Raw genomic sequence first — 16,823 nt, forward strand, 5'->3', positions numbered from 1 at the left:
CGTATATCTAGAATTATTATTTATGTGAGGTGTATTAATAGTGTCGTGAAGATAATTAGATATATAAAAAGTAATGTTAACAATTTGTATATGAAGATATATTTCAGAGTAATTTCATTAATTGTGGAAAACAAAGGGTTCTGTACAGGAGAAGAAGTAAAAAAGATGATAGAAAATTAATATCCAAAAATTGTTCGGTAATTGTGAGAAGAAAGGGAAAGCGAACGTTTAACAAGAATAATTCTTCGAAGTAACAATGTTTATTAATATTAATGAAGGAGTTTAACTTCCAGTGGATAATGTTCATTGTATTAACCATCCATAGTTTAAACTTCAACAGTGAGAAATAAATACCAGTGTCCCAATTTCATCTCAGACAGCCGGTTTATCTCTTCAACTCCTCTCGCGGATGCTCTCGTGGATTTTTGTGGAACACCATCCAGCGGAACTTTATCGAGAACTTTATCAGAGGCCGATTCTCGGAAGTAAATTTTCCCTGGAAACGGTGCTGTTATCTCTTTTCCAGTTTTCTGTTTAACTCGTGGCCGATGAGAAACCGAGTTGGCAAAACTCAAACGTTTGGGGGAACGTTTTTTGGGGGGAAAAAAAGAAAAATTCCAAGCTTTCTTCCTCTCTTTAGAGAAAAAAAAAAATCCTTCTTTCTCCCCTTTTTCTTTCCATCTTCGCTGGAAAACTTTCCTCCACGCGAAAGAAGAAAGTTGAAGCATCCCCTTTTCGAGGAAAGTCTCTGTCGAAGGTGAACACGCTCGACGTATCACGTTCCTTGCGTGAAATCTTCCCTCATCCACGACGAATATATCGCAAGGGGGATATTGTTTCTCAACAACATCGCCACATCGTTTCGTTTCGAAAAATTCGAGCTCGAAGAACATTTCCCAAACCAAAGGAACAAGGTTTGTTTCCTTTTTTCCTTTATTCTCTAATTACAAGTCGGTCAAAATGTTTTCTCGCAGGAACGAAGAAATAATATTTCGTTGGAGACACGCATCTGTGTTTGACACAGATGTTACAGCCCTTCTTCGGGTTGCAGCCCATATTTTAACAGTTACGGAATTTCTCGGCCGTTTTAGATTTACGACGGTTCTAAAGAGTGGGCAGGGGCTCAGGTGACGGTCCTCTCGTCTGGTTTATAACTTCGTCGCTCTCCTTCCCCTCCCCTCCTATCTTAGCAATTTCGTCGACACCAAGGATAAGTTCGAAAACGACGTATTAATCAATCAATAGAGAGAAGACAATAGAGAAAGAGGATCTTATGAAAGGAAATCGCATTAAGATTTGTTATAAAAAAAGAAAAAGAAAAATTGGAGACGAATATGAATGAAATATGAAGAAACGCACATATACATCTCTCCCCTCCCCTCCTATCTTAGTAATTTCGTCGACACCAAGGATAAGTTCGAAAACGACGTATTAATTAACAATAGAGAGAAGACTATGGAAAAAACGGATTTTATATAAGGAGATTATGTTAAGATTTATTTAAAAAAAAGAAAAAGAAAAATTGGGGACGAAAGGAGAATAAACGTAGGATTAATCTAAATTCCATTGATTCCATCTTCGTGAATGTGAAGAAACGCATATATACATCTCTCCCTTCCCCCCTTCGATAAATTTCGTCAACACCAAGGATAAGTTCGAAAACGACCTATTAATTAACAATAGAGAGAAGACTATAGAGATTTTATATAAGGAGATTACGTTAAGATTTGTTATAAAAAAAGAAAAACAAAAATTGGGGACGAAAGGAGAATAAACGTAGGATTAATCTAAATTCCATTGATTCCATCTTCGTGAATGTGAAGAAACGCACATATACATCTCTCCCCTCCCCCCTTCGATAAATGAGACGCAATCTGAACAGAGATGCCATTAAATTGACATCGAACGCACATTACAAAACATCGCTATCAAGAAGAAGTTTTCTCTCGAAAAGTCGTTCACCACGACCGGCCATTAATATTCCCTCGCGATTCGAGCAGCGCGCACGATAATAAGGGGGCACGGCGTCCGACGTCGACGTAGTGGTGGTAAAAGTAGAGTCATTCAAAGGGGAGGAAAAATAATGCGAACGTTGATTCGCGGGAAGGGAGGGGAAGACAAAGGATCGCGGAGTTGTATTGTAACGGCGTCGAACGGCGGTGAATGGAAGTTCGAGAAGTTATGAATGAGCCTAAGAACCGAATATGCATATGCACGCTTGTGATATATATGTATATATATATATATATATATATATATATATAAGGTGTCGAGGAAATAGATGGCCAAACTTTAATATCGTGGATCATGTTCCACAGAGATTCGTTTTAAAACAGATTTCTTCCGAATTTCTTGTTCTTTTTACGACAATCAGAAGGATGAAAAGAACTAAAAGAGAGAAAAAAAAAGGAGAGGAGAGGAAGAAGAAAAGCACGCTCTGTTTAAGAAGAGTTTAAGGTTGAAAAGTGTGCGTATTTTTAATATGGATGAAGGAATTAAAAATTTGTACTTTTTTCTTTCTTTTCAATCGGACACCCTGTAGAAACTCGTGGATCATGTTCCACAGAGATTCGTTTGATTCGTTTTAAAACAGATTTCTTCCGAATTTCTTGTTCTTTTTACGATAATCAGAAGGATGAAAAGAACTAAAAAGAGAAAAAAAAGGAGAGAGGAAGAAGAAAAGCGCGCTCTGTTTAAGAAGAGTTTAAGGTTGAAAAGTGTGCGTATTTTTAATATGGATGAAGGATGAAGGAATTAAAAATTTGTACTTTATTCTTTCTTTTCAATCGGACACCCTGTAGAAACTCGCTCCATCGTACCACCCCTTGGATGCAATACAGCCTCGTACTGAAATATAATCCCCTTAAATATCCTCCTGCTCTCCCTCTCCTTTGACTCCCGGTTTACCTAAAACAGAGGCGCGCTTTTCTTCCCTCTCTTTTGGTTCTTTTCATCCTTTTCGAAGTAGGGTAATCCAGGTGTTGGTTGGTGGTCCTGGACGAAGTGAAAGAGAAAGGGTGGTCTCGATTTCGGCCCGTCGAGACGGGGATTACGACACGAAAAGGGGAAAGTTGGAAATTATTAATTGGGACTGAGAGTTTATCGAGGCCGTGATAGCTTTCGCGTAATTACGGACTGGGATTATGTTCAACGGTGGGGAGGGGGAGGGAGGGGAGAAGATAAGAGGAGAAAGGAAATTTCGGTGAAACTGGATCGTTCGATTAAGGGGGGCGCGTAAGAGAGAAGTTTGAGGAGGTTGAAGAAACAGATCTTTTTAAAATTTTGAAAGAAAATTTGACGTGAGAAGTACGATGTGGAATTTAAACTACGATTAATAGAAATTAAAGGAAATATATTTGGATTATTAAAGAATAATCGTGAGCTAGGTTCCTTTCCTTTGGTTTCTCCTTTTTCTTTTTTTTAAGTTTTTTGATGTGGAACTTAAACAACGATTAATAGAAATTAAAGGAAATATATTTGGATTATTAAAGAATAATCGTGAGCTAGGTTCTTTTCCTTTGGTTTCTCCTTTTTCTTTTTTTTAAGTTTTTTGATGTGGAACTTAAACTACGATTAATAGAAATTAAAGGAAATATATTTGGATTATTAAAGAATAATCGTGAGCTAGGTATTGCTTTAGTTTCTCCTTTTTCTCCTTTTTAAATTTTTTTCAGCAACGAAGGAAGCGAAGTTGCAGTTAATTGGGGATGAAACGGAGCGATGCGTAGGCTGGCGGGTTCATTAATCGCGAAATGTCACGGGAACTCGGTTGAAATTATCGATCCTCAGGGTCATTGACGTTTTCGACGACGTTTTGATGAAGAAATTCCTGAGCCGGCGGTATTCAGCCAGGCTGAAGGTAAATGATGATTAAAGTTGATGGCGATGAACGAGTGACTGTGCAGTTTATGGAACTTCGGTTTATTTCAATTATTTCGATGATTATTCTAATTTAATAATATAATGGCCAATAATATATGTTTCCAGAATTGTTCTTCATGATTTTAGAACGTATAATTTCTTTGTACCAAATATTTTCAGAATCTAATAATTCATAAATTAATGCATCATTCTCTGTAATTTTTGTTAAACGAAATTACAGCAGCCATTAATATCTGAAAAAGCTTAAATATTTAATTCAAAAAAAGGAGAAGAGAAATTACATCGCGATCAGTGGGGATTAGAAACGCAATTTACGAATCTCCATCAATGTCGCGTGTTAGTTTTCACCGAGACGACAAAAGGGGAAAAGCGGTTAGGGAGATAGATCGGTGGAGACGAGAGAACAGGTGAAATGAGGCGAGGAGAAAAAGCTCGTTCGGCTGGCCTGGTTATTTGTCAGCCCGTGAACTTGCTTTTTGGTCCACGAAACGATAGATAAACGCGATTTGTTACGTGTCGATTTTGGAACGCAATGTCGTATTGTTTTCGGTTATATCGAATACACACGTTGATTCATCGATTCATTTAAAAAATGAGAATCTTATTTATTTATTTATTCTCACGATTTCATTTTAGATATTTATTTACAAGATTGAATCGATAATCGGAGAATTCAGAAATCGATGCGAGCCAGTAATGAGAGTAAATTTAAATCTGAAACGAAAAAAAAAAAATAGGATCAAAAAAGAAGAAGGAAAAAACGCAAATGATAGCGCGATGAATCGTAATTTTCCGTTAATATTACACGGCGACATCCTCTCGCTTCTTCTTCTTTTTCCCATTTTCACGAACGTGAGAATTAATTGGCAATCTGGTTTCCTCGCGGTGGATCGAAGATGCATTCGAGCTGCATCTTCGCGAACAGGTTTTCTTTTAAAGCACGAGGCTAGGTCGACGGCTTCTGTAATGCGATCTTTCCACCGCGTAACCTATCGTCTAGCCCACCACTCGTGGTTCTCAATTTCACGGCAGAAAACGTGGCCGGCTTTCTCGAAAAAAAAAAAAAAAGAAAACACGGTTTCTCCCGTCGAATCGTGATTGAGGGACAGGTTACAATGAAAATCTCTTTCGTAAATAATTTTACAAATTCGGAGTCAGCCGTAAAAATTAATAAGAGATAGATGTATATTCTTTTATTCGTTTCTAAAATTCATTACTGTTCTTAAATTTCTTTTTCCAAAATTCTTACCATCATTCTCCAATATCTTTCAGTAAATTTCTCGAAAATATTGTAATCTTTCTTTCCATCAAAGAATCGGTCGCTTTTCGAAGAAGATATTTTCCTCTTCTAATCTAAAAATCTAAAAAATCTTCCTCTCTTCCTTTTTAACCACTATCAATATTTCTTCGTCACCTCTACCAATTCATACTCTTCGTACTTTGACATATTCCAACTGAACATCTTCCAACATCTCAACAACTCTCCCTCTCCCTCTCCTTTTTTTCATATTTTTCATTCAAAAATCTCATCGCAAGGGAGGATTTTCATATTTTTCTCGAACATTATCCCATGACATTTCTTCCTCGATTCAACATTTACATTTCCCCTGTAAAAAGTTTAGCACCGACGACCTTGATATCTCTCGATATCTTCTCGTTTCTTTTCCCCATACGTCAAAAAATTCTTCCGACAGCCAACCTTCCTTTTTCGAAAACTACTTTTACAAAAAAAAAAGGATCATTGCTTCGTCTCTCCCTCCCTCGCGTGACGGTATCTCTCTTCTAGCCTTCGTAAAAGTTTCACCAGGTAGTTGAACAACCGTCTGGAACCGCGACCGATCGCATCATATATGGCTCTGTTCTTGAAACTCGAGCAATCGTCCCACTTTAACGATGTGCGTGCGTGCGCGTGTTTCTTCGATCGCCGCGTTCCTCGCGAGTTCCTCTGCCTTTCCTTCACAATCTTTCTTTCTTTCTTTCTGTCGATTAATAGTCAGATAGACTGGATGGAAATAATCCACAGGACCCGTTATCGACGTTTACAAGGCTTTTTCCTCCAGGTGGAAACTGGGCATGGTAGAGACCCGTTAACTCGAGAGAAAGAGAGAAAAGGAGAGAGATTACGCAACGAGAGAAATTTGCACGAAGTAGCATCGAAATTCCGCTCGAAATTGCGACAAATCCTTTTTGGTAACACGTCTATCATGATTCCTCCAGCTGTGGCAATTCTTTCTGGCTGGAAAATAGTTTTCCTCGGTGTTGTTTCTTCTCTCGAACGAACGAGAAGGTGTTGGAACTAGGACTAGGTTTCTTTCCCCTCCCTAATTTTGAAAGATAGAATTTTTGAAGAGTAGATTCGTTCCTTCCTTCCTTTCTTTTCTTAGTCTTAGAAACAGTGCATCGACTGATAGTAGCCGAAGTATCGTTCATTTGTTGTTGGTTACGATTCCTTTATCCAGATTAGATCGAAGCCTCTATCATTCTTGTGATACTTCAACCTGCTTACGTCCACCTGTCTTTATCTCGTAATATTTCCTGCTCCAAGAAGCAGTTATTATGGGCGACAGATAAACGCGTTATCTTACCTGCTGTCACCCACTGTAATATTATTCCCTTAACGAGGGGAGGGGAAGAGATCCAATCCAATGTTGCTTCATTTAAATATAGATTGTAATTCCATTTTCCTTAACTCTTTCCCTTAAAGTCTATCTTTTTCTGGAAATGTAACATCTTGTTCCTCGATGATAAAAAAATAATATCGTAAACGTGGACAATGTTTCTCGAGAGCTGTGAGAAATGGAGAGATAAATTTAACTTTGTCGAAAGTTAGTGGTTTCATTTCAGAAAGAAACAAACTTGTTTTCAAACGTGTGCTCCTTAACCTCAAATTTGTTCTTTTACAAGGATCGATCGAAGGATCGATGATCATCCTCCTCGAGGTGTCACGTACCGCTTTGCATTCGTTTCGAACGGTAATAAAGCGGTATGCAACTCTTCCCCGCGAGAGATGAAAATACCAGGGTGGAAATTGCGCGTAATATCGCGTTCTCGTTCGATCGTCACGACGATTTCTTTCGATCGCGAGTTCGATCTCTGGGCGTGGCTCGATTGAGAAATCCTCGATCGGAATTGAACGATGGAAAACGGCGCAACTTGTTTATAGAAGCAACTTGGAAAGTAACGTGGATCGTGGAACTGGTTTTTATTCCAGGATGAATTGGTAAATTTGCACGGATCTTGCGCGCAATGCATGGTTGTTTATTTATTTATTATTAATTGTATCTTAAGCGTGATTTATTTATCCGTTCCTCGTGTTATAATTTCGCTCCAATTATCCACGTGTCGCGTAATTAAAACGGGTTGAGTATTGTTTCAATTTCTCCCAGTTTCTGGTAATCTGGCTCAAAAAATAAAGAATTCTGTGCACGTACAGAGATTGACTGATATTAAAAATATCCGAATGAATTTATATTCATCATTAACTGGATATTTAATTTCGAGATACGAGTAACGAAGCCAATGGTGAATCGAACAAAACTTTGTACTTTTAAAAATATACATCCAAATTTCTTCTCATCTTTCATCCTCTTTTAACTACAAGATCATCAGACTCGATTTTTACTACTCGAAAAAGATGGATTACGAGATACGTGGATTGATTTGGCAGGAAATGAATAAAAAATTTGGATAATTTCGTCTCGATTTTTAATTTATTAATCTCCATTAATAATATTTCTTCGATACTTGAATCGCCATTGAGAGAATTTTGGGGGGAAAAAGCATCCACCGGTTTGACGATCACTGTACTCGCATGTAATCGAATACCAGGGGCTCGTTACTCGCCTAGCCCTTCTTCCTTCCCTCGGCGAACGTGAACATCGTGTTACACACTGGGACTTAGAGTAAATCTGGTAAGCGTGCGTATCATCGTGTCCCGACTCGATGACTGTTATGGGATGGTGACTCGGCAAGACGTATCCCCTTTCGTGGTTGTTAAAAAAGGTTACAAGTTGATACATGGGATTTGGGTGGCTCTGATCGAGGTAGGTGTTCCTCCTCTCCTGTTCCTTTTTGCATCGGAGTACTCCAATTTCCTCTTTAAAACATTGAACTCTTATCTTATCTTTGTTTTTGTATCCATTTTCCCTGGAATTATATTTTCAATAGATTTTCGACTCGTGTATAAATATATTTGCTCTGTACGATGTTCATTCTATAAATTCTCGTGAAAAATAGATAAACTCGAAGGAAATTTTAAATAATAATGTTAAACATAACATTAACATCGAATTGGGCATGTTTCATTCCAGGCTGCATAGATTTCGGACAAGAAATCATATTAAACTCGAATTAAATCTTAAATTAATTTTCTTATCCAAAGCGTTACGGAATAATCGCTCGAGAATCTTTTCTTTCTCTGAGAGACGCTTATCCACTGTGCGTGGATGCACTCCTCTCTTCTCTCTCCCTCCCCTTCGTCGCATCGCCCACTCGTCTCTAAAAATGGAGATTGGTTGTCACCGACACCATACCTTTAATTTTTAACAAGATCGAACGTTTTCACGTGAGGAATATGTAAAAAAAACTTTTATCGAGGATCGACAACGAGAGAATTTTTCGATCCTTTCAAAAAAAAAGAAAAGAAAAGAAAAGAAAACGTACGTGTTCGAAATGCAGCGAGATAATTTTCGCGTTATCGTCGAGCCGTGCAATATTCCCTATACACAAGCTGCATTATTAAACTTACCGACACGAGCATCGGTTCTCCGCACCTGGCTCGAAACCGCGCGTTACCACGCTACTCGATTCGAAACCTCGGAGGATGCCCGAATATCACATATTTCAGTGTTTAATATTTAAAAATCTTGAAGCGAGAATCACTCTTAAATTCCGCAATTTCGAAGAGAAAGGAGAGGAGAGGAGAGGGACATCGTACGTCCATCCGTCCATTTTTACTTCCTTCTCCCTCTTTTTTTTTTTTTTTGATCGATCACGGCTAACATACGGCGCCACTTTCGGTATGCCGTAATTCCATTTTGGTCGATCGACGGGTGGAGAGGGGAGGGAGTGCACGGGCCATAGTTTGGCGCGAGTTGATGATCAATGCGTGGCACGTCACCTCGGTATATACTCGGTCGCTGCCCCGCTCTTTTAACCGGGGCCGCTCGCGTTATTTTTGGGGGTTGATGTAAACCGGCTGCGTGGCCGTGCGATGATGGTGATGATGATGATGGCATCGTTTTTCTGCAAACCGCAACCACGTTGCATATGTGCCATCGCGACTACTATCGTGAGGTCATCGTCTGAGGAGGGAGCAGGATGTTTGAGCAAGGTGGAGGGTAGTAATAATGCGGTTCGAGTGGAGAAACCGATGACTCATGGCCGATCAGGAAAGGATTTTTTTTTTTTCTTATATATTTTTAAATTGTTTTTCCAACGAATCGCTCGAGTTGTGAAATGAATCCTTCGATGAAGTTTCTCGTGGATTAGTAGGCGACGAGACTCGAGATTATAATGCATAAGGAGAGGGTATCTTGGGGAATGAAGTTTGAAGATGAGACGTTGCATTATTGAACTCGAGTTTATTATCCTGTTCTCGCTTCGTATCCGATTAAGTGAAATCGTTGCAACGTTTTTATGAATAAAGATGCGAGTATTTGGGAGATTATAGGGGAGAGAATGGGATAGAAAATTGGGATGGAATCGGATTGGATTTCCATACGGAAATTATTCGGATGAGCGGCCCTTCGGAGCCGCTCGGTAAAAATCGGCCAACATCGGCTCGTCAGTTTTAGTAACGCAATTCGGGCACCGACCACGCCCGAACTTTTACGACTCGACCCGAAGCTTGTCAATTGTTCGAAAATAATTTTGGATTTTGTATTGCAAAATCCAAGGATCACATTTTTTTTATTATTGCATAGAGGAATAGGAAAAAAATGCGTAGGAAAAAAATGTATCGAATTTTGAGAATTCTTATTTGATTTTTGCGATTGAATACAGCCGAATTTCAGTCAAATTTACTCAATCCATTATATAAATGCAAGATTATTTGCAACTCGAGCACGAGTTACATCAAAGGAGAGTAGTATCTGCCTCTTTTATAATTTCCTCGCTGTATTTATATAATATAAGAGCATTTGATTAAATTCGTTGAACTGTATCAGAACTGCATCGGCATTCAAAGAAGCCGCGCAGCTCGCGCAATCGGCTTAATAGCCAGGCGCGCATATACACGAGCTTGGATTATTCGGATTATCGCCGTTTAAAGCGAAATATTTACCATAAACGTTCCCGTTATCCCGATCTCTTTAGGAACTCGTAAACCACAGATAGGTGTCCGGAATTATCTAAATCGACCCAAGGCTGCGACTCACGATCACCAAAGTACACTTTACGCGCAGGATAAGCGGTGGAAATGTGGTCGCAAGACGTTCGTGACGCAACGTTACATTCCTCTCCTTTAACCAATCCTCGTTCGCGAAAATTAAAGCGAGAATAAAATGAAAATCTTTCAATATTTCTCTCCTTAATTATCTAGAATTTTTTCGTTTCTATTTTTTCAATAACGCGTTCCTCTTTAAGTTAAAATTTACTACTCCGAGTTGTACATATTTCTCCTAACAAGGATTTTCCAGTTCTTCTTCTTCTTTTTTCTTTTCTACAATGATAGGATTAAACAAGGAAGTGAAATGACGTAAAATTCGTGTACGAGTTAAACGTGGGAGGCAATAAGCAAACTGGATGAGTCCGCATCATCGGATTATCGCGGCACACGCCATAACGGTTACTCTATTAATAGGTGCGCTCTATTACTCCTGATTAAGTCTTATTACCAAGTCGACGGCATTACGGGATAACGCACTCCAAACACGCACGCTTTTATTATTACGCCTATAAATGTCGCAATTGAACCGCATCGCGCTTTACACACTAATTTTTAACCATCCAGTTTACTTTGTCGCATTCGTCGTCACGAAAAATTAAGATACTCTCCTCGTTTTCTTCCCATGCTTTTTCAATCAACTCCTCTTGTTAAATTACCTTTATTTATATTATATATAAAATTTTCAATGAAATCTCCTCTCCAAGCTTTTAAATCTCGCAACGTGGAATATTTTCATGTAGGAAAACTGTGCATATAAAAAGTAAAACTCGCGGAAAACCAGTCGACAAGTTGGCGTTTTATTATCGTTTCGAACTTTGCACGAGCGAATCTTCGTCTTGATCGAATAGATAAACGCGTATATCGCGTGAAATTGTTCAATTTTTTTCGCAAGTTTTCGAACGAATCGTGAAAAATTATCACTCTTACTCTGTGCGTGCGGGATGAACACGTGAGAAAAGGCTGGAAGGAGAATCACTGACGAGCCGTATAAAGGGACGACAAACGAGGAGGAGGAGGAGGAGGGACATCGACTGGTAGTCCAGGATAATCCTTGGAGATGGAAGAGATGGACGCTCGTGAGTTCCCTCGATTGGGCAAGGCTTGCTTCCGTCGACCCTTTTAACCAAGAAAAGAGAGAGAGAGAGAGAATTTTCTGTAGGCTCACGCTTTACATTCCTGATGCCCCGTTGAATTTTAACGCCCCACATTTTCCACCGCTTCCTGGAAGAAGCTGACGCGTCGTCTTCGAAGAAACGAACGATGGAAAATTGTGTGACCCTGTGCGACGAATGGAGAAAAGGGAAGGAAAGGAATCCTATTGTGTCGAGCTTTTGTACTTCCTCCGGTGTCTGTCTCTTGCTTAAGTTAATCGGCTGTTGGAACATTGAAGTCGATTAACACCTTTGTCGAGGAAGAGGCGCGTGGTTTTCTTTAAAATTCGAATTGTTATTTAATCGAAGGATAAGGTTTCCTCTTCGCAAATTTGCTTCTCTTTGAGAAAGAAAAAGAGGAGGATGGAAACTCTTTATATTCTTCGAATTTTTATTTTTAGAAAGGGAGAGGAAAGTTTCGAAATATTTCCCTCGACGATTGCATAATTTAACAGGGTTTGTTTAAATTAATATTCCCTGTAGATTTCGAGCCGAGCGAAATTTTGTCTCTGGCTATTGTTATCCATTTTTCATATCCGTAATTAAATGAAATTGGTAAGCAAAGCGCCGTGCCGTTATTCGAAAAATTTCGCGCCGTTTCGAATCCTTTTCTCATTTCATTTCCATCAAGAGAAGAACTTGGATCTTTCGATTATATTTAACAAGAATTCCAGAGACGTTAACGAGAATATTTATAAATATTAAATTGATTCGATTCAATCCTCGTTGAATTCGTCTTCTCTTTATCCATCCTTCGAAATGTAATTTTCAAAGTTCGATCTCGACTAAAGCTAAAGTCATTCACGATTACGTGAAAGCGAGTTTTTACAAATCAGGACAATGGCATCACTTTCTACTCTCTGTTCCGTTGCCGGACGATTACGTGGTAATATATAAATAAATAAATTACGATCATCGTCACAGCGAGAGTAATACACTTTCTCACACTTTTCTAACCACCAGTTTTCGTCTGCTCATCATCGTAGTTGCGCAAACGACTCGAGCTCCAGTTATATTCACTCCGCGCATTTCCATAATTCACGCTGATTAATAGCTTCGCTACACTGGTGTGGTAAGCGTTGTTGTTACAAGCGTTTCTACAAGCGTGAACGAAACCAGTTTACGCCTAGGCGATCGCAAGTTTCAATAAACTTGGAATTTTCCCGGCCTGCTGTTTATTTACAGAATTTATCCCGCGTATTATTATCGGTCTCTCTACGAAAACTTATCACGATATCACGGCGTCACGGTTTTATTATCGGCGGTTGGATCGAGTATGTAACAAGGAACTGTTTTTTTTTAGGTCAAATAACTCGAGAGACGCGAGCGTACGTGGGGACGAATTTAATTAGTAGAGGCGAGGAGAAGTTTTGAAGATGAGGTAATCGATTCTTTTGCAACACGCATTATCTTATATACGTTTGCTCGTGGCCTTCTTCGAGCCTCGTTCCTCCAACGAGAGGAAAGGAGTAATCTTTGGAAACGAGTAAACTCGCTTATCGCTTTCGAATAAACTTGCTCTTTCCTTGCTTCTGCGGCTCCATCGGCAGAAGCCTCTTCGTGTTTGCGCGAAAAATAAATACTTCTGAAAGGTGCGATGGATAGAGGAAATATGAATTCGAAGTCGAGTGAGAATTAGTGGCTCCAAGTTTCGAAAAGCAAAAGTTTTTTGGAATTAAAAATTGTTAACAACCGATTTTGAAAAATCGGTTCTTAGATTAAATCGTTCTAGGGGAAAAACCAAATGTTGGGTAGGGAGTTTAATCGAAGTTAGTTAATTCGGGACGCGATGATTTGGCCCATGGCCACCAACCCGATTCCGTCACTCCTCGAACGCTCTTCTGAAAAGTTGATTCACGCATTTGCTGACTAAATTTCCCTCCCCCTAAAATCGTCTTTTGTTCGTACAAATCACGACCAAAAATAGCATTCGGAATGTTTTCGGTTTCGAAAAAAGGAGAAAAATTTTCCCGATCCAGCAGCAGACACGGTTGCAAATTAATAGTTTCTTCTTTTTTATCTCTTTCAAAACGGAAGAAAAAAGAAATGGTTGCAGATGCGTGGCGACCGGATTCAGCCGGATTTCTTTGTTGCAAGTTCGTTTGTGGCTTCCATCTGCTCGAACGCTTGTTAAAAGTCCACGCTAATTGACTATTCGTCGCTGCTAACTCGTCGTTCTTCGACGAGCGTGCGTTTTGAATAAGATGCAATTTTGTTTTTCACGAGATCCTTTTCTCTCTCTCTTTTTTGGCAGAGTTTCAAAGAAATTTGCGACAGCGTTGAATACTCGTTGTTACGCTCGAAATTTTTCGCGAGAATCGTCGAGATTTATCGTCGAACGACGAATCGTGCCGAGATAAAATCCCCTTCCCCCGATATTTCATCGCGTTCCAAGTTCAGTTTGTCTCGTGCACAGTGGAGTGCATGAATTTTCGAGCCGCGAAAGCGATTATGACTGTCGATAAGGCTGAAACATGTCTCCGATTTGAAGGATTGGAGGAAATGACAGGTAAATAGGGATCGTGAATTATCGGTTGTCCTCCAACGTTTCGGAATTCCAATTGTTGATTTTTCTCTTTCTTTCTTAAATATATACATTCGAGAATAAAAGTTTCGCGACGATATTAAACGAAAATTAGGGGAGGAATGAGAATTAAAAGAAATGGAATAGAAACTTAACTGTAATATTTTCGATTCGTATATATCCATGGAAAATTCTACGAAGCTTGATTGTCCGCTATAAATCCATTCATATTCTTTTTCTATAATGATATATACACTTGGACAGTCGTAAAACGGTAAGAAAATTCTTGAAAAGAGAATGGGAAGATGATTGATCAATAATTAAAAATTTCTCAATGCTACGTACTTGAAAGCGTGTATTCCCTCTCTCGCGTACTTTCTTTCTCTCTCTCTCTCGTTACCGACGTAAATCGACATCGATTTCAAGACGAGAGAGAGAGAGGAAGAGAGAAATCCATACGTGTGTACACACATATATATATATATATATAGAAAAGAAAGATACGAGAAAAAAGCAGCGAGCGTTAATTGACTGCGCAAACTGAAGCCAGAGGAACGGGCAATCTCGTCGTTTCCTTCGGCTGATGCAACTGGTCGTCGAGAAAGCCGTGCGCGAGTTTAACACGTAACACATGTCTCTCGACGTGGCTGGACCAGCTTTTCCTTTTTCCTTTTTTCTTTTTTTTTTTCGCCACTGCGACCCTGTATCGAAGAAGCGTGCTGTGGAGCATCGAAATATTGAAATGTTGAAGTCCAGATGGAAAAATCATCACACTGGAATAACGCTGGTAAAAATTATTCGTATTATTATATTCGAGGGATGGAGACGTGAATCCCGAAATCGTTGATAATTGAGATCCATCGGTTAATTACGTTAATTACACGGCGCTAGCGCGGACTAATTGGCGGTGATATTTGGGTGCGGTGGCAGAGGGCGCAGCTTTGTTAATGACGCCTAGAGGGCGCCTAGCTACGCTATGATCGAAATTAATGGAATTCAATCGGCCACTGACTGCGCAATTATGAGGCATTATAAGCCCGGCCATCCTGCGGGAGCTTAAACTGCGCGCTTTCGCGTCGTGCCGAGATATTTACCGCCCCATCGAGGTAACTGACACGATTTATTTCCCATTTTGGGCTCTCTAATGGAGAGTGAAGAGAAAAGAGAGAGAAAATCGAAGTTTGAGCACCGTGAATCGAGTATCGTTTGATTAGAAATTATTATATCGACGAACGAGAGGACATTGAAACATTTTTGGCATCGAACGAGAGTGCTGTTATTCCATTTCGAATGGAAGCAATGCCGTCAAAATACCTTCCTAGTTTCGAGGCGATAAATAACACAAAATCCCCAAATAAAAATCCCTGAAAACGATCGAGCGTTTAATATAGCGCCGAAAATATTTTTCCTATCGGACCTCTCCTCCCACCCACGCAATCGGACATTGTGATGCGAAGCAGAGGGCAGAGAAGGTTTCCCGGTATTGTGATAACGACGTTTAAACGACGCCGCGTGAACTTGGTTGAATGGAGCCCATTGTGCCCCTTTCCATCCGTCCTTCTTTCATCCGTTTTATGTTTTACGACGAGTGCACACCACGGCTCATGTTTATGGGAAACGCCGTCTGGCCGCTGTCAGCATTTAACCCTTTTCGATCGCTTTTTTCTCCTTTATTTTTATTTTTATTAATATTGTCCAACCCTTCGAAACGTATTTCGATACTCGATATTCTTTTCTCCTAGTTATTTTTCCCCTCCTCTTTTTTTTTCTGCACCTCCAACTTTTGCCCGCAACTCCAGAAGGAATTATCGTAAATGAGGGGAGGGGTCAGTTGTTCAGCGGCTTCTCCGACTTGAAGAAGAATTGAAAAGTTGGCGGGAGAATTGAAAACCACTTGACACACTTCTCTGCGAGTTTGATTAACCATTCTTAAATCGTTTCCTGGAATTTTTCCGCCATTATCTGGCGAAATATTTAGCAATATAATAATCTTGTCGAGTGTTTGCGCGAGAAACTTTGCTTTTCGTATCTCAATTTGCGCTGATTTTTAATCTTCCTGCATTGAGGAATCCTGTATAGATGAATTTATCTCAAGTTCTGATAAAATAATTTCGCGCGAAATGAATGAAGAAAGGGGAGGATGAATCATTCCTCCTCTTGGGAAATTATTCTTCTATTTCTTATTTTCTCGAGAACGTATCTCGAAAGTATCGTCGTCGTCGTGGCCCGATCGCGTTTAATTAACACGGTATCATCGACGTGGCCCACATAGACGTTCATTAGGGAAGAATCGCGAGACCAGTTCGAGACAGGTTTCGCCCCTCAGAAAGGGGAGAGGGAGAACACGAAACCGTACGTAAATCGTACGGAATCCGTAGGTTTCGTAGGAAAAGCAGAGCCGATTAAAAGTTGGCCATGGTTAATTATAGAACAAGCCCAATTAGTCGGGGCTTGCATGGCATCGCGAGTTAATTAGCGCTCAGTCAGCCAGTTTGCGCGAGCGATGGAAGGAGGAAAGAGCGTGAAATGGCCGCCTCGAATCGTCGAGAATTTTCATTCATTTCGGATGGAAACGCAGAATTATACATCTCGCCTCGAAACCTAAATTTTTGATTAAGGATATTCCCGATCAGTTCGAGCAATTTTTCTCTTAACATCTTTATCAAGTTTCTTCGTGCACTTTGAAGCTTTTTTCTGTCAATGTGAATTCGATGCGTTGATCGAAAATTTCTAAAAATTTCTAAATTTTTGATTAAGGATATTCCCGATCAGTTCGAGTAATTTTTCTCTTAATATCTTTATCAAGTTTCTTCGCGCATTTTGAAGCTTTTTTCTGTCAATGTGAATTCGATGCGTTGATCGAAAATTTCTAAAAATT

The 16,823-nt window shown here is 39.6% G+C and overlaps 1 protein-coding gene across 5 annotated transcripts in view; it reads left to right on the forward strand.

Annotated features, from left to right (window-relative positions):
* The window catches only part of LOC408826 (dystroglycan), a 97,409-nt gene that overhangs the window by 45,697 nt on the left and 34,889 nt on the right, over positions 1-16,823 (forward strand). The window contains exon 2 of one of the 5 annotated variants that reach the window (XM_026440548.1): positions 12,725-12,802. The exons of the other annotated variants lie outside the window; for them this stretch is intronic. The gene's annotated coding sequence lies outside the window, so the exon portion shown is untranslated. The remainder of the gene's footprint in view (positions 1-12,724; positions 12,803-16,823) is intronic. 5 annotated transcript variants of the gene reach the window in all.

Source organism: Apis mellifera, linkage group LG5, assembly GCF_003254395.2.
Source record: "Apis mellifera strain DH4 linkage group LG5, Amel_HAv3.1, whole genome shotgun sequence".
NCBI lineage: Eukaryota > Metazoa > Arthropoda > Insecta > Hymenoptera > Apidae > Apis > Apis mellifera.